The sequence below is a fragment of the Grammomys surdaster genome, unplaced genomic scaffold (genome assembly GCF_004785775.1).
Source record: "Grammomys surdaster isolate TR1022 unplaced genomic scaffold, NIH_TR_1.0 213, whole genome shotgun sequence".
Classification (NCBI taxonomy): domain Eukaryota; kingdom Metazoa; phylum Chordata; class Mammalia; order Rodentia; family Muridae; genus Grammomys; species Grammomys surdaster.
Window position 1 is genome coordinate 7177631 of NW_021604658.1, and position 16442 is coordinate 7194072.

General features: G+C 40.6%; 1 protein-coding gene across 1 annotated transcript in view; it reads right to left on the reverse strand.

Annotated features, from left to right (window-relative positions):
- Window positions 1-16383, reverse strand: part of Stxbp4 (syntaxin binding protein 4) — a 149781-nt gene extending 133398 nt beyond the window's left edge. The window contains exons 1-2 of the mRNA XM_028772394.1: window positions 16322-16383; window positions 351-420 (exon numbers count right to left, since the gene is read on the reverse strand). The gene's annotated coding sequence lies outside the window, so the exon portion shown is untranslated. The remainder of the gene's footprint in view (window positions 1-350; window positions 421-16321) is intronic.
- Between the last annotated feature and the right edge of the window lie 59 nt (window positions 16384-16442).

Sequence of the window (16442 nt, forward strand, 5' to 3'; positions counted from 1 at the left end):
AGACATTATATACTCAGCAAACAACAAAATATGCCTATATATTAATATTGGTGTATTTCATTTATCATGGGCTACAATATTCTAGATATTGCTGATAACATCTGAAGCATCAAGGAAGCTCCCCACATAGGTAGACGGGCCTGTCCTTACATCACTATGAATAGACAAAAGCTGTGCTCTTTAGGACAAGTAAAGAATACAGCAGTGATTAAAACTAATACGAGCTAACTAAGCTTTAAAAATGTAAAAGACCGGAAAGTGCCTCCTGTAGCTCAAGGCTATGGAGCTTACAGTCAGAAAAATAATTACACAATTTCTGTTTCTGAAGAAAACAGAAGTTCCTGTCTCACCAATTCCCCCCAGGATCTTCCTGCAGATTCTGGATGGCTCCAGCTCATACTATTCCACTTCACAGGTTTCCTAGGAAAAGGAAAAAGGCACAGTTTTAACACCTTCTATAACTCCTCAGTGTGTAATACGGGGTTGCTTAATTGTAACAACCCGCATTCAAGTGGAGCTTCAATATCTGTGAGTGAGAAACAGGAGCGAAGCTGCAGAACATCCCTTTAGTACCACGACGACCTACGATATGTAATCCTATAGCTCTCACACAAGTGTACTCTTGGGCGGGAGAGAAGAGACATTCTAAGGGAAAAGTATCATTTTTAACAGAAATGGAGGTGATTCTTAATTTTTTTAACAGTGATAAGGTATACTTGATTGAAAATGGCCAGTATTTTAAAGTTGAAAACCACATCTGGATCATTATGTACAACCCTCTTACTGAAGAACTAAGCAAGGAGGTTCAAAGGCGCCGTACTTTTCCACACTGGTGCATAGTGCTTGCTTCCTCGGCTGGAACTTGGGCTGTAAAGTCTATGGTAGAGACTTGGCATTCATTACCCTTGGCCCCAGTCGATGTTTTCAGGTTTCTCTAAGTCTCAGCTTCATTGATACAAAGGCCCCTTAATAGCCGTGATGTTTCCATCAGTGTATACACACATAGTAGAAACTTACCAAATTGCTCCTTTTACCTTATGCTTGCTGTAAATCAATCAGAGTCAGAGAACTAAATCCAGGGGGCTTAGCCTACCTTTCCCTGAACCTTTGTACACAAGAGAATAAAAACCTCTTCTCTACATAAACTGAAGGATCCTGGACAAAGAATCAACAATCAATCTTCAGGGAGCTTAGCCAAGAGTTATACTCCCTGAGTGTTAACAACATAGCTCAACATAGCTCGACAGCCCTGAAGTCTCAAGCAAGTAGAACAGCGGAGGTACTCCAGTCACGAAGGGCCAGAGAAATGCCGCCACCACGTCACTGCACTGTCATTAGCAGAACGCCAACAGTTACTCAGAACTACTCCTAAGGAAAGGAGAGGTGATGATTTGAAGGAAGAGCTTTGATCAACACAGACTCTGAGTCTAGAGCCACTGCAGTCATAAAGTTCAGTTCTAAGATGAACTCTTTGGACTGCTTTAATACTGCATGCATGGGTCAGTCTAAAACCTCAAGAGAGGATCTTCAGATATAAAATAAGAGTAGCTACTGTTTATTGACTCCATGTGTAGATTGTGTAAAACATTTCAGATGTATTTACTTAATTTTACATCATGGAAAATATAATAGATCCAGGTTAAAGAATCAAGTTCAAATTACAATACTGCCACGTGCTAGTGGCATGGCCTCAGAAGACAACTAGTCTCTTGGCATGATAGGAATAATGTAGGAATAGCAATACCTAGCCCAAAGGGTGGTATGAGAAAGGAAGGGAGGAAAGAAGGAAGGAAGGAAGGATAATGAAGGAAAGGAGTGAAAAAAAAGAAAAAGAAAATCCAAGCCCTTTCTTTTCCTTCCCTGGTTACTAAAGTGATCAAGAGCCCCATCTAGTGGTGGGTTTTTCTGACAGGACATAGGACCTCAAGTCTTCCTGGAACTCATGCAAATGGAAGCGTGTGTTGGTGCTACACATGGATTTCACATAGTGCCAAAATTGGCGTTTTTAAAGAAATTTCATTTCAAAGTATTAAAATTTAAGTGCCCAAATTATTTCAGTCCTCTAAATATTCACAGCAGTGTACTACGTAGGTACAGATGAACAAGAAGGAGAAACTAGCCTCGGAGACAGTCAGACAGACGCCTGCATGTGTGAGTGTGCTCACAGTGGCATACAGACATGTGTGAGTGTGCTCACAGTGGCATACACAGGGGCTGAAGGAGTGTGGAGGAAGCACGCCTAGTCCAGAATTTGGAATTATCATCAAAATGAGCAGAATCAGGAAGCACTGTATATTTTCTCCTCCAGGCGCCCCCGAAGGCTAACAATGTTAGTCTCATTTCACATAAGAGTCTCAGAAACGCTTTATGATTTACTATGACCAACTCTCGTCATTTGCATTTGATTAGCATATTCAGCCATATACTAAATTAATCTATTTAAATTTTATATATAGATATATATATATAAAATTTATAATATGTTTATAATATATAATATGTTTTATAATATGTTCCTACATCTGGTAAAACTAGTTCTCCCTTGTTATTTTATTTAGCCAACTTTCCCTAGCTGTTTTGGATTTTATATGTATGTATTAACTTCAAAGTTTCCTTAATTAAAAGGACAAAGCAATGGTATTTATTGGAAAAATCATACTAGACTTGTAAATTAAGAAGGTATTAGTAATTGTTTTTATAATGTTATTTTTAGTCAAAGAATTTGGCTGATCTTTTGTACTTCCTAGAGGATTTTAAAGTTATCTTCTTATCAATCTTATACATTTATAAATTAATTTTTAAATTTTTCTTTCTTTCATTAATGCCTTTTAAAGATCTATGTGATGGACCAAGCATGAGGGCCTGACTTCCATCCCCAGCACCCATGTAAAAAGCAGAGTGCACTTGTAACCCCAGTGCTGGGGAGCCTGAGAAGGAAGCATCACTGGAGCATCACTGGAGTATCACTGAAGCATCACTGGAGCATCACTGGAGCTCACTGGAGCATCACTGGAAGATCACTGGAGCTCACTGGAACATCACTGGAGCTCACTGAAGCTCACTGGAAGATCACTGGCCAGCAAGTACAGCAAATCTGTGAGTTCCAGTTTTACTGAGAGATCTAGCCACAAAAACAAAGTGTAGAATAATAGAAGAAACCTGATGGCAACTTCAAAGCGCTGGCCGTCGCACCATACCCATGCACATGCTCATGGATACTCACTCATGCATTTACAGACGTATGAGCACACTAACAGGCAAATACACACTCACCAACTACTTTGTAAATGACAAAAGGTATAACTATAGTATCTTCTAGAAAATAGTTTCTCTCCTACTCCAAGATCTATAAATGATTAGGTATCTTCAATGTAAAAAGTTCTAGTGAGCCAACTAATGGCAACACAAGTACACGTGTATACACACACACACACACACACACACACACCTTTTCATTGTGGACTGCACATTTGCAATATATTGATTTATATACAAGTGCACCATAACACTTTAGCACACACAGGCATACAAACTCTCCTTATAAACCATTAGAATTTTTTCTGCTGTCATTGCAAAGATTAAAATACTACATCTTGAATACGCATAAGAGCTTTGTAACCAGAGCCTAATTCCCACCCTTCCTTGACAGTGTGCTTCTGTATTCATTTCAAAGCACTTTACAGACTGTGAGGTCAAGAAACTCCAATGCCTTTCTAACAGTTTGCCCTCAGTACAAAGATCACTAGAAGGAAAGGGAAGGACAAAGTGTGAAACAAGTCAAGGAGAGATTTATTGGTTTAATAGCAAGACTTTGAAATCTAATAATGATAATCACAATAACTTCATAAGCTTCTGAGAAACCTTTTTTATCAGAGATTTCTGGCCATTTAATAGGTCTCTGAAGATGCATATGACTATTCCAATTGACACACTGGGGAATCACACTGAGTGTAAGGGTTCATCTTGAATGAAACAGTGCTCAATGAGGCTCTTCCTCAAGGAGAGTACTGTTCATATTTTCAAGGGTATAGGGGAGAAATGCTAGTGGGGGTAGGGGATTCACATGAAATATAAAGCAACTAGTTTCCAGTAAGCCAGTATGGTGATACAGGGCACAACATGGCTTGCTCAAAAAAGATTTATATGCAAGTATGTCCTAACACCTAACTAGTTAACTAGTTATATATAGCTAACTAGTAGCTAACTAGTCATATATATCTAAGGAACAAAAGGGTACCTATGGCTTATAAAATATCCTTTGAAGTAAAAACTTAACACATTAGTAAGTGACTATAAACAATAAAAGGGGGTGTTAACTGAGCACTCTGCTGCATCCCTGAGATACCAGCACAGGGAGGTTGAGAAAAGAGGAGGCTCATGAGTCTGAAAGCAGGGAGACCCTGTTTCAACAACAACAAAATCCAAAACAGAAAAAGTAAAAAGGGGAAGTGTCTTAGTTTGTGTTTCCATTGCTGTAAAGAGACACCATGACCAAGGCAACTCTTACAATAAACAGCATTTGATTGGGGCTTACTTACAGATTCTGAAGTTCAGTCAATTATCATGGCAGTCTTCCAGGCAGGCATTGTGCTGGAGGAGCTGAGAGTTCTACATCTTTTTTTTTTAATTGGATATTTTATTTATATTTCAGATGTTACCCCCTTACCCCATTTCCTCCCACCCAGGAACCTCCTATCCCAGCCCCCCTCCTCCTCCTGCTTCTATGAGGATGTGCCCCCACCCACCTGCCCATTCCCACCTCGCCACCCTTGAATTCCCCCACACTGGGCACCCAGCCTTCACAGGACCAAGGACCTCCTCTCCCACCTATGCCCAACAATGCCACCCTCCCTTACATATACAGCTGGAGCCATGGGTCCCTCCCTATGTGCTCCCAGGCTGGTGGTTTAGACCCTGGCAGTTCTGGTTGGTTTGTATTGTTACTCTCCTCATGGGGCTGCAAACCCTTTCAGCTCCTTCAGTCTTCACTCTAACTCCACCATTGGGAACCTCATGATCAGTTCAATGGTTAGCTGTAAGCATCTGCCTCTGTATGTATCAGGCTCTGGCAGATCTCTAAGGACACAGCTATATCAGGCTCCTGCCAGCATGCACTTCCTGACATCCTCATCAGCATCTACTTTTGGTGACTGCACATGGGATGGATACCCAGGTGGAAGAGTCTCCTGATGACCCCTCCGTCAGTTTCAGTCCCATACTTTGTCTCCATATTTGCTCCCATGAGTATTTTGTTACTCCTTCTAAGAAAGACCGAAGCACCCACACTTTGGTCTTCCTTCTTTATGAGCTTCAAGTGGTCTGTGAGATGCATCTTGGGTATTGCAAGCTTCTGGGCTAATATCCAATTATCAGTGAGTGAATACCATGTGTGTTCTTTTGTGATTGGCTTACCTCACTCAGGATGATATTTTCTAGTTCTATCCATTTACCTAAGAATTTCTCAAATTCATTGTTCTTAATAGCTGAGTAATATTTCATTGTGTAAATGTACCACATTTTCTGTATCCATTCCTCTGTTGAAGGACAGCTGGGTTCTTTCCAGCTTCTGACTATTATAAATAAGGCTGCTATGAACATAGAACATATGTCCTTGTTATATCTTGGAGCATCTTCTGGGTATATGTCCAGGAGTGGTATAGTTGGGTCCTCAGGTAATGCTATGTCCAATTTTCTGAGGAATCGCCAGACTGATTTCCAGAGTGGTTGTACCAGCTTGCAATCCCACCAACAATGGAGGAGTGTTCCTCTTTCTCCACATCCTCGCCAGCATCTCCTATCACCTGAGTTTTTGATCTTAGCCATTCTGACTGGTGTGAGGTGGAATCTCAGGGTTGTTTTGACTTGCATTTCCCTGATGACTAAGGATGCTGAACATTTCTTTAGGTGCTTCTTGGCCATTCAAGTTTCCTCAGTTAAGAATTCTTTGTTTAGCTCTGTACCCCACTTTTAATAGGGTTATTTGGTTGTCTGGAGTCTAATTTCTTGATTCTTTATTGGATATTAGCCCTCGAAGATCTCAGAAGATGGAAAGATCTCCCATGCTCACGGATTGGCAGGATTAATATAGTAAAAATGGCCATCTTGCCGAAAGCAATCTACAGATTCAATGCAATCCCCATTAAAATCCCAACTCAATTCTTCACAGAATTACAAAGAGAAATTCTCAAATTTATTTGGAATAACAAAAAACCCAGGATAGTAAAAACTATTCTCAACAATAAAAGAACTTCTGGGGGAATTGCTGTCCTTGACCTCAGGCTGTACTACAGAGCAATAGTGATAAAAACAAAACAAAACAAAACTGCATGGTATTGGTACAGAGAAAGGCAGGAAGATCAATGGAATAGAATTGAAGACCCAGAAATGAGCCCGCACACCTATGGTCACTTGATCTTTGATAAAGGAGCTAAAACTGTCCAGTGGAAAAGGAACAGCATTTTCAACAAATGGTGCTGGTTCAACTGGAGGTCAGCATTTAGAAGAATGCAAATAGATCCATACTTATCTCCTTGTACAAAGCCCAGTCCGAGCGGATAAAGGACCTTCACATAAAACCAGATACACTGAAACTAACAGAGAAAGTGGGGAAGAACCTCGAATACTTAGGCACAGGGGAAAAGTTCCTGAACAGAACACCAATGGTTTATGCTCTAAGATCAAGAATTAACAAATTAAAAAATTGCAAAGTTTCTGTAAGGCAAAGGACACTGACAATAGGACAAAATGGCAACCAACGGGTTGGGAGAGTTCTTCATCTTGTTTTGAAGGCAAACAGAAGAAAACTGGCTTCCAGGCAGTTAGCAAGAAGCTCTCTATGCCCACTCCCACAGTGACGCACTTCCTCCAACAAGGACACAATTTCTAATAGTGCCACTCACCAGGCCAAGCATATACAAACCACCATAAGGAGGTTAGGAAAAAATGAAAGGGAAAACCAAAACACTTTAGGACAGTCTTTTGGAGATCCATAATGGTAGTAAATGCAAATCCAGGGTTTTTATTACAGGCAAGGTGTCTTTTTAAAAATATATAATATTTGTAGTTATTCTTTGAGACTACCATACATGTATATAATATATTCTGATCATTCAGCCTGTTTCCTTCTCCAACCTTCTCCACATTGTTTGCAACTTCATGTCTTCTTTATATATATATTTTTCTCTTTTTTAAAAAGCAACCCATTGGATCGTGGTTATGGAATTACAGATATTACGATACTTTATGGCTGGTGAGAGGTGACTTAGCAAACATAAAATATTTGCTCATTGCTTTATGGAATAGTTCATCAATATAAAGCATCTAGCTGGCACTTCTTGGCTAGAGTCAGCAGAGGAGGAAACCTCAATTAAGAAAATCTCTAAGACTGGGTTGCAGGCAAGCCTGTAAGACATTTTCTTAATTAACAATTGGTGGGGAGGGCACTGCCCACTGTGGCTGGTGCCATCTCTGGGCTGGTGACCCTGAAGTCAATAAGAAAGCAGCCTGAATAAGCCATGAGGAACAAGCCAGTAAGCAGCACCCCTCTATTGCCTCTGTGTCTGTTCCTGCCTGCAGGTTCCTGCCATGTTTGAGAACTTGTCCTGATTTCCTCCAGTGATGAACAATGATGTGGAAGTGTAAGCCCAAGAAGCTCTTTCTTCCCCAACTTGCTTTTGGTCATGGTATTTCATCACAGCAATAGTGACCCTAATTAGCACAATGTAGATTGTGCAGCAACTAATAGTCTGTCCCAGAGGCCTTACCTCCATTTCTGCTGCCCAACTAGCCAAGACATTTGAGAAGCCACTAACTTGGCCACAGTTTCTCCATATGTGGAAAAGCAGCCACGCCCATGTTGTAGTTGTTACAAGTACTCTTATGCTTCTTTGGGGCTGGGGGTGAAGGGTGTCAGCGCACGTTCTGTTTCTGAAACATACATGCCTCTTAATAGGAGTCTGGCATGGGACAGTATGAAATCAGGTCATCTGTTAGGACTAGAGTGGGACACGCAGACTGCCAGAGGAATGCTTAAGCCCAATCCGGGGTTTCTACCTGGGCTTTGACCATTTAGTTCCTGGATAAATGACACACACAACCTTTATATTTACAGTAAGTCTTAAACAGCACAAGAGCTAGACAGATATCTACTCTCTATGCTAGTAGAAGCTACTTTCCTATAGATAACCCCAAGTTATTACTTATTATGTTTCATCTGGGCTGGTTTTAACTTTTAGGGTTATGTTTTAGTGAACTCACCTAACCCATGGTAGCTTCTCCTTCACCTTCTTCTCTCCCCTGTGGTTCTTCTCTGACCTCCAGCCTGGAAATCCTAAAACCCACCTATGTCTGTTCTTCCCAGTTACTGGCTGTCAGCATCTTTATTCACCCATCAGAAGTAACTTTGGGGCAGGGTCACAAAGTTCACTTGGGTCTACATGTGAATCCTCTTGTCTCTGGGGCAACCAGGTCATACGGGCCCACACTTAGCATTACAGTAATATGAACAGCTTTGGAAATGGAGGCCACAGGTTGCAACCACATCACAGCAGAGCTTCTTCAAAACGGCATCAACTATGTATAAACCATGGGTTACTTAAGAACACTGACATGGCGGCTTTCATTGAAGAAAACTACTCTTCCCCATGAGTGATGACTTCTGCTCACCGTTCCGTACTTTGTCTCCTCTCTTAAGTCTCTCTCTTGAGGGTGCAGGGAATTAGGAATGCCTCCTTTCACTTTTCTTAACTGATCCTCTTTATGTAATATGAAATTTTTATAAAGCCAAGATATGGAAGATGACCGAAAGAGTTTTTTCACTATCTCCTTTAGTCGGTATCCAAAGGCAATATTCACTCTGCTACTGCATTTTGCTTTTTCTTTTAGAGATTCAAGCACCTTAGGAATGCTGCTCATTTTTCCTGGGGGCAGACACATAAGAATCTGCACATAGCCAAACCTTGCAGAAGACAATGGAAAATGCTTCAAAAATGGGCTTTGGGGCTTTGTGATACATGAGGTCTTTAGAGTAAAATCTCCAAAACAGCCTCGACATAGGGGATGGACTACATTTTTGTCCTTGTGAATAAGCCAAAATTTCTGCTATCAGCGACGTGAGAAAAAACCAATAAACAGCTACAATGAGATGCGTTGTTTCAGCTACTGAGAGGAAATGTCAAAGGAGGCTGGGCAAAGGAAGGTGAGTTTAGAGTCGGTAAGAACCAAACAATAAGTCAGCCATGATTGGGGAAGAGATAGGAGACAAATGGTTACGTGGGTACACACAGATCATGAAGAAGCGCAGCTGGACCATAGTGTAATGGAGCCAGGACAGGAGGGAACAGAGTAGCCAGGCTCCACACTGCCTAATCTGTACAGAAAGGTAAGGAGCTTGGAGCTTTGACTAATTTTGGTTCAAAGACTATTCCTGGGAGATGGAGACTTGCCTTTTTACTTTAGTCCCTGTCTTTACTGAGCTAAGGTTGGACTCTCTGCATTTCCCCTTGAAGTTCTACCTTTGTCTTTAGTGTTGTTTAGTCCAGTAAGTATACTGTTCCTTAGAACGAATCATGCCAGAATGTCAGTCAGTGTGGGGCTATGACAGCAGGGTGTGTGTGTGTGTGTGTGTGTATCGACTTGATCAGGACTAGCTAGAACAAGGCCTAATATACAATGATATATACAATGTAAACACAAGGTTCTACATTAAATGACTACTAAAAAATTCAGGACAGAAACAAGCAGAGAGTCAAATTAAGTGCAAGGACCATCTAAAATAGTAAGTCATGTTAGGAACAGTGTCCTAGTTCTGTAGAATAAACTGGACTAGTCACATATCCACGAAGGTGGCTTTATTGTGATAAATGTTATTGAATGAACAGTGTGTATTAATGGAGGCTTTCTTTTCATTCATCTGATCTGTCACTGAGAAAAGCTCATTAAAGACTATTTACAAGGAACATTCCATCAAAAAGGCATAAAATCAGCTGTCAGGAAATAAGACAGAAGGATACCAAGAGACTCTGAGGCAGCTTTATGGCACCACTATGCACTAATTGGGATACAGTGGTTATCTAGTCTATTTCCAACTAAATTACAACTCATTTTTCTTACTATTTATATAACTATGTATTCTTTTATACTGTGTGCACAATTATTATAATAAATAATTCCCAAATAAACAGCTGCTAGTACAATTAAAATTATTGCTAGGTATTTCACATTGCTGGATGAATCCAGGATGTCATCGATCTACTAGAATCCAGTAGGCAATCAAACTACTAGAAAATAAACATCGGTGGATAGCATATTTAAGCAAAAGCTGCAATTATATTATATTTCAGAAATACTGAAACATATGAGCCAGACATGATGATACACACCTTTAATCCCAGTACTCAGAGGATGGCTGGCAGAGCCAAGCACATCTGTTGAGGTTGAGGCCCATCTGGTCTACAGATGAGTTCTAGGACAACAGTGCTACATAGAGAAATCCTGTCTCAAAAAATGAATGAATGAATGAATGAATGAATGAATGAATGAATGCACATACACACACACACCACACACACACACACACAAACACACACACACACACACACACACTGCAAATCTTTATTATCTTTAAGATCTTCAGAAAACCCAACAACCAGGTTAGACAACATTATGTGAATATCAAAAGATTTACATGACTATTTTACCTTATAAATGTAAACCAGGATATGATCATAGCTAACTAGAAGGAGTTTACCAGGTTTAATTAGTTTTTGCTGGTACTGGACATTAAGTGTCAAGTCTTTAACACCACTTCAGGCTTTATGTAATTGTACTTCTGGCTTCAGAACAGGGTTCAACTAGCTCAAGGAGTTGACATTCCATTCATGGTGGGGCACTACTCAGCATTAGTTACAACAGTGATTTATGAAGTATCACAAATACACACAGATTCCCTGGAGTTATAGCCTAGGGTTATGCATTCATTTCAGGCTTTAGAGAAAAAAAAAAAAAAAGAAGTAACTTTCAGCATTTCCTAATACTGCATTGTTCTTATAGCCAGCCGTACATGTGAATCTTGTATTATAATGTAAGGTCCTTGACCTCAGGTCTCTACACCATTTTCTGACTTCAATCTGTATTTAGCTCTAGTTTGTTCTTGCTCAGAAATCATCTTAGCATGTGCTACCTTATATATAGAAACCCTCGTACATTAATGATTTTAATCAAGGCAGAAGAACCTTTTTCTGATATTGAAAAGGATGTAGTTGTGTTTCGTTGCTACCATTGTCCATTGCAGATCTGTTTTCTACACAGCGTGCAGAAACTACTGAGAAGCACAGAGTCACGAACATTCTAAGCTTAAGCTCTCAGTCTGACACTACCCAGATGATTAAGCTTACAGAAGTTTATAGGTGACTTCAATATTGAGTCTGTTGTTTTGTTTTCATCTATGGACTAGAAGACTGGCCTCAGTAAGGGCCGAGCTTGGGAAAGGGTAGGAGAAGGGGCTATTTTTTCAGAATCAAACTTTTCCTACATGGCCTTTCTTCCTTCCTCCGGGTCTTTAAAACTGTCAGAAGCTGAATGGTCTAACTGTAGTCACTTTTCTTTTCACTCTACTCACTTTGATTTTGTCCTGCTGAGCTTTTGGATGGTGACCAAAATGTAGCATATTCTTTGGGTTGATATACCAGGCAAAAGTGAGCTCAAAATCTCAGCTATGATGATTTGCTTATGTGCTGGAGGAAAAAACAGGGAGGAATATATATTTAAACAAAAGGATAGGGTCATTTTTCTTGTTGGGCACATATATACAACCGTAACACTATATACACAAGACATCTAGTTCTGTGTCGAGAATGTCTAGAAGTAATGACTACTTCTGTTTCCTGGACTCAAATATGAATCTCCACTAAAGGAGGTCAAACTTTTGCTGTAATGACTGATGCCAAGGATAGATATGTCAGAGAAAATGCAAGAGGAGCATGGAAAAGGTTAATTTTTAGGCTGGAGAGATGGCTCAGTGGTTAAGAGCACTGACTGCACTTCCAGAGGTCCTGAGTTCAAATCCCAGCAACCACATGGTGGCTCCCAACCATCTGTAATGAGATCTGATGCCTTCTTCTGGTGTGTCTGAAGACAGCAACAGTGTATTCATATGTAGTAAATAAATAAATCTTTAAAAAAAAAAGAAAAGGTGAATTTTCTCCTTCTTCTGAATAGGAATTAACAGGTCTGTATTGACATAAACACAGAAGCAAGTAAGAAAGTGTTAAGGAGGACTAGAGAGATGGCTCAGTGGTTAAAAGCATTCACTGCTCTTCCAAAATCTTGAGTTCAATTCCCAGCAACCACATGGTGGCTCACAACTAACTAATGGGATCTAATGCCCTTGTCTGGTGTGTCTGAAGACAGCTACAATGTACTCACATACATAAATAAATAATTCTCTTAAAAAAAAAATGTTAAGGAGTAGCACTGGGCCTTACAGATGGTTCCAGTAGCTTCTCCCCATAAATCACATTAGTTGTTTCTGAATGAGCATAAAATAACTTTTATGAGCCTTGTAATAAAGAAACGTGGCCAGGTATGGTGATATACATCTGTAATTGCAGTGCTGGAGGTTGATACAGGAGGATTTTTGAGTTTGAGTCCAGCCTGGGTTTCTTTGGGAGGCCTTGTCTTTAAACAACAAAAATAAAAACAAAAATAAAATAAAATAAATCCCTGAAGATACACCTCAGTAAAGAGATAAAAACCTTGGTTATGAATCGGTTGACACTATGTAACTCCTCTGGAAATTCAATGAGACAAGCACATTGCTTCGGTTGTGCTTCTAACAGAGGCTCATAAACCATCACACACAAAAATCAAACACATAGCAAAGGATAGTATACCAATTAACCAGCAGGTAATTAAAAATCGCAAGGCCATGTAGAAAGGCTAAAGAACAACCTCACACCAGTGAAAACTAAAGGGGTAAGACAACTGGAAACAAGGGCCATCCTGGACTGATTCTAGACCTAAGTTAGAAATAAGGGCATAAGTGGTATTATGGAGTTCATGGACACCAGAATATGAAGTTCTGAACTGGCACATTCCCTAAAACCCTCAGGTTGAAACCCTGTCCCTGGTGGAGCTCTGTTCAGATTAAAGAGTTATTAAGTTTAAATGAGATCATAATGGTGGAACAAACAATTGATCAGAAGCAGTTAGTGTGCCTTTAAGAAAGACGTCCCCAAACTTGCTGACTCCTCCCAGGCATGCTAGTATAGGAGTCTGCTACAAGTGAGAGAGACTCTTCATGAGAAATTAGCCAGCACCATGATCTTGGTTCTCCAGCCTCCAGAAACATAATGTTTGTTGAGTAACTACTCTGAAGTGTGCTGTTACGATGGGCCAAGGTTATAGCAAGGTACTGCTATGCTATGATAGCACAGCATTGGGCTGATGCTAAATACTTAATGGATGCCTGTGATGTGTCCTTGTAATCAACACTCATGCAAGTACTCAGTTTACAGCTCCAGAATATTGTCTGGCTGCTCTCTTCTCCAAGGGTACAAGGATCTTTAAGATCATGGAAACTAGGTGAAGGATAAGTAGGAAACGCATTATTTCTGCAATGTTTATATAACTTTAAAATTATTTCAGAGTAAAAATTGGGAGATTGAAACATTTTAATTATCATCCAGAAACACTTTTATAAACATGAACTGTCATTTTACGTTAACATACAGGAATTGGGTTGGTACTTATTTTGTTTATTTTGTTTTGTTTTATTAGAAGAGAAATCTAGAAAGACCTACATCACTTTACTGCTATCAAAATGGCTGTTCCTCAGATATTCACTTTTAATTAATAAATAAAAGCAGTCACGATTGCAACCCTGTCACTGACATATTTATACAGCTCCTTTGAATAATACAGAGAAAAATATACCTGGAGGGGGAAGAATAGTTGAAGGAAATAAATTGTTGGCTTTAAGTACATTAATGTTAGCATAGGATTTTTAAAAAACGAACAAGCATATTGTCTGCATGTATGTGCAGTGCCTGAAGAAGCTACAGTCACATCCCTAGGAACTGAAGTCAGAGACAGCTCTGAGTCCCCAGGTGAGTTATGGAAACTGAAGCCAGGTCCTCTGCAAGAATAGCGAATGCTCTTAAGGTCTGAGCCACCTCTCCAGCCCCCTCATATGGACTTTGAGTCTACGCTGTAAGAAAACTGAAATGAGAGATCTACGCTGTAAGAAAACTGAAATGAGAGATCTAATCCTTAAAATTTTAACAATCTGGTATAAGAAACAAGCTACATGCAGAGGGAGAGGGTGATCAAGCACTGTCATAACAAAATGGAAGACAAAATTGTAGAGTCGGATTTTGTAACTTCTGGGACAATGTACAGGAATGACGTCCTAGACGATGACTAGAGCCACTGGGGCTGCTGTTTCGTGGCTCCGTGGCCACTACTCAGTTACGTCCTCAAGGCTATTATCTCCACTGACTCTAAACTACAGATGGCCTCACTTCTGCTTCCCCTTGCCCTGCTCATTCTCACGGGGTGACTAACATCATGTTCTTCCTTCACTGTGAATAAATCAGATCAGTCACTCCTGCATTCGTAACACTGAGCTTCCCTTAGACACTGCTTAAATGGCTCTGTAGTGTCAGGTGTCTGCGCCTGCTGTGACCCCATTTCTTTTCACTGTTAACTCTGCTCATTATGCAAGGTCTACACTGACCCTGTTTTGTTTTGGTTTTATTTTTATTTATTTATTTTGTTGTTGTTTGGTCTGGTTGGTTGTTCGGTCTGATTGTTTGGTTTTGTTGTTCTTTAATCCTATCCAACTTATTTCTGCCTCCGGACTGGTACACGACGTGAGATTGTTGCCTCATGGATAGCTGTTTTTTTTAACAGTTCAGGAGTAGGCTCAAATGTCACCTCTAGAAAGCCTTATTTTACCTCTGACAGGGACAGGACTTCAGAAGCCCTCCCCATTGTCACTTTTGATTACTTCATGCCATCAGCTACTTTCATAGCAGGCACTGTTATTTGAAATCCCTTTATTTACATTTGTTTTCTGAGTCCTTCTATAGAGACTGCAATCAATAAGAAAGGTGATTGTGCCTGACTTAGTTTGCGATGTCCCCCGCATTTAAAAAGGAGTATGGTTCAGTAAGAGTCAAGGAATAAGTGTTGACTGACAGCTATTCTGGCTTTCAGTTCTAATCCACAAAGTGGGGATAACTGACCCACAGTGGCCATCAGAAATAATCTCCAGCTTTATGGAGGTGGAAAGGTGGGCATGAGAGAGCTATTGGCTTCTTATAGCTTCTGGAAGAAGAAAAGTCAGTTTCCTTTAATGGTATAGTTGATCACACTCACTGACCAGCACATCACTGAGTTAGTTCGCCTTCAGACTGGACTCAATAGAGTAAGGGGGAGGGTAGATCTGGGAGGAGCCTGGAGTAGGGGGATGAATACGATCCAAATACAGAGTAAAATATCCTCAAAGAATTAATTTAAAAAAAACATTATCTTGAAAAAAAATGACCTAATTTTAAAATTCTTACTATGCCTCAAGCAATGGCAAAATCACATAATATTCTTATCCTCATGAACTACTGTGATTTCCATTCACGAAATAAGGCCATCAGGTTACAGAGAAGTCATAATAAAATAAAATTTATTCAAGGACAAGGGTTGAGTAAATTCATTAATGCTTAACCTCCGAATCTGCTCTTAATGCTATTTAATACTGCCCCTTGTTTGTGGAGCATTAGAGAACTGAAGACAGCTTTAGCCTATTTCCCAGGGGGTCTCTGCCTGCAAGGTGCACATCTTTATTCCTTCAGTCCCTCTGTTAAAGGTCCTCATGTCCTGGTCCCTCTATTCTGAACAAACTTGATTTTTCCGGCGGCTCTCTGACTTGATGTTTTTTTGCTGGGTAAATAGCGGGGGGGTTATCAGCGCAGTGGAAGACATCTGCCCATGGGGCTGAGAAGATGCACGCGTCGAGAGTGTTGGAGAGAAATGCGGTTGTCACCCTAAGTGTTCCTAAGAGAGGGAAGTTTGCCTGCACTCAGTCAGAGGCAGTAAGCAATGGGGCTTAGCGAACCCCAAGTGGAAGCACCGAGGCAGAACTGCCACTGGGGGCCGCCAGGCTGAGACAAAGGCTGGCGGAGTTTGGGAAGATGCGGGTACAATTCCCAGTGAGGAGCTTGCACGCCGAAGGCCCAAATGCATTTTCCTCAAAGTAAATTAAAGAAAGTAGCACAAGGAAACAAAGTGCGAGGCACAGTCATCTAGCAAAAAAACGCGAACTTACCCTCTTCGGGCCACCCGGCCTCCGTAGCGAGACTGCTACCTGTGGAATCTGGTAGTCAAGGCAGCGGCGGGGCTGAAGCCGGATGCCGCGAGACTCGGGAGGTCTCGCGAGATCTCGTCTG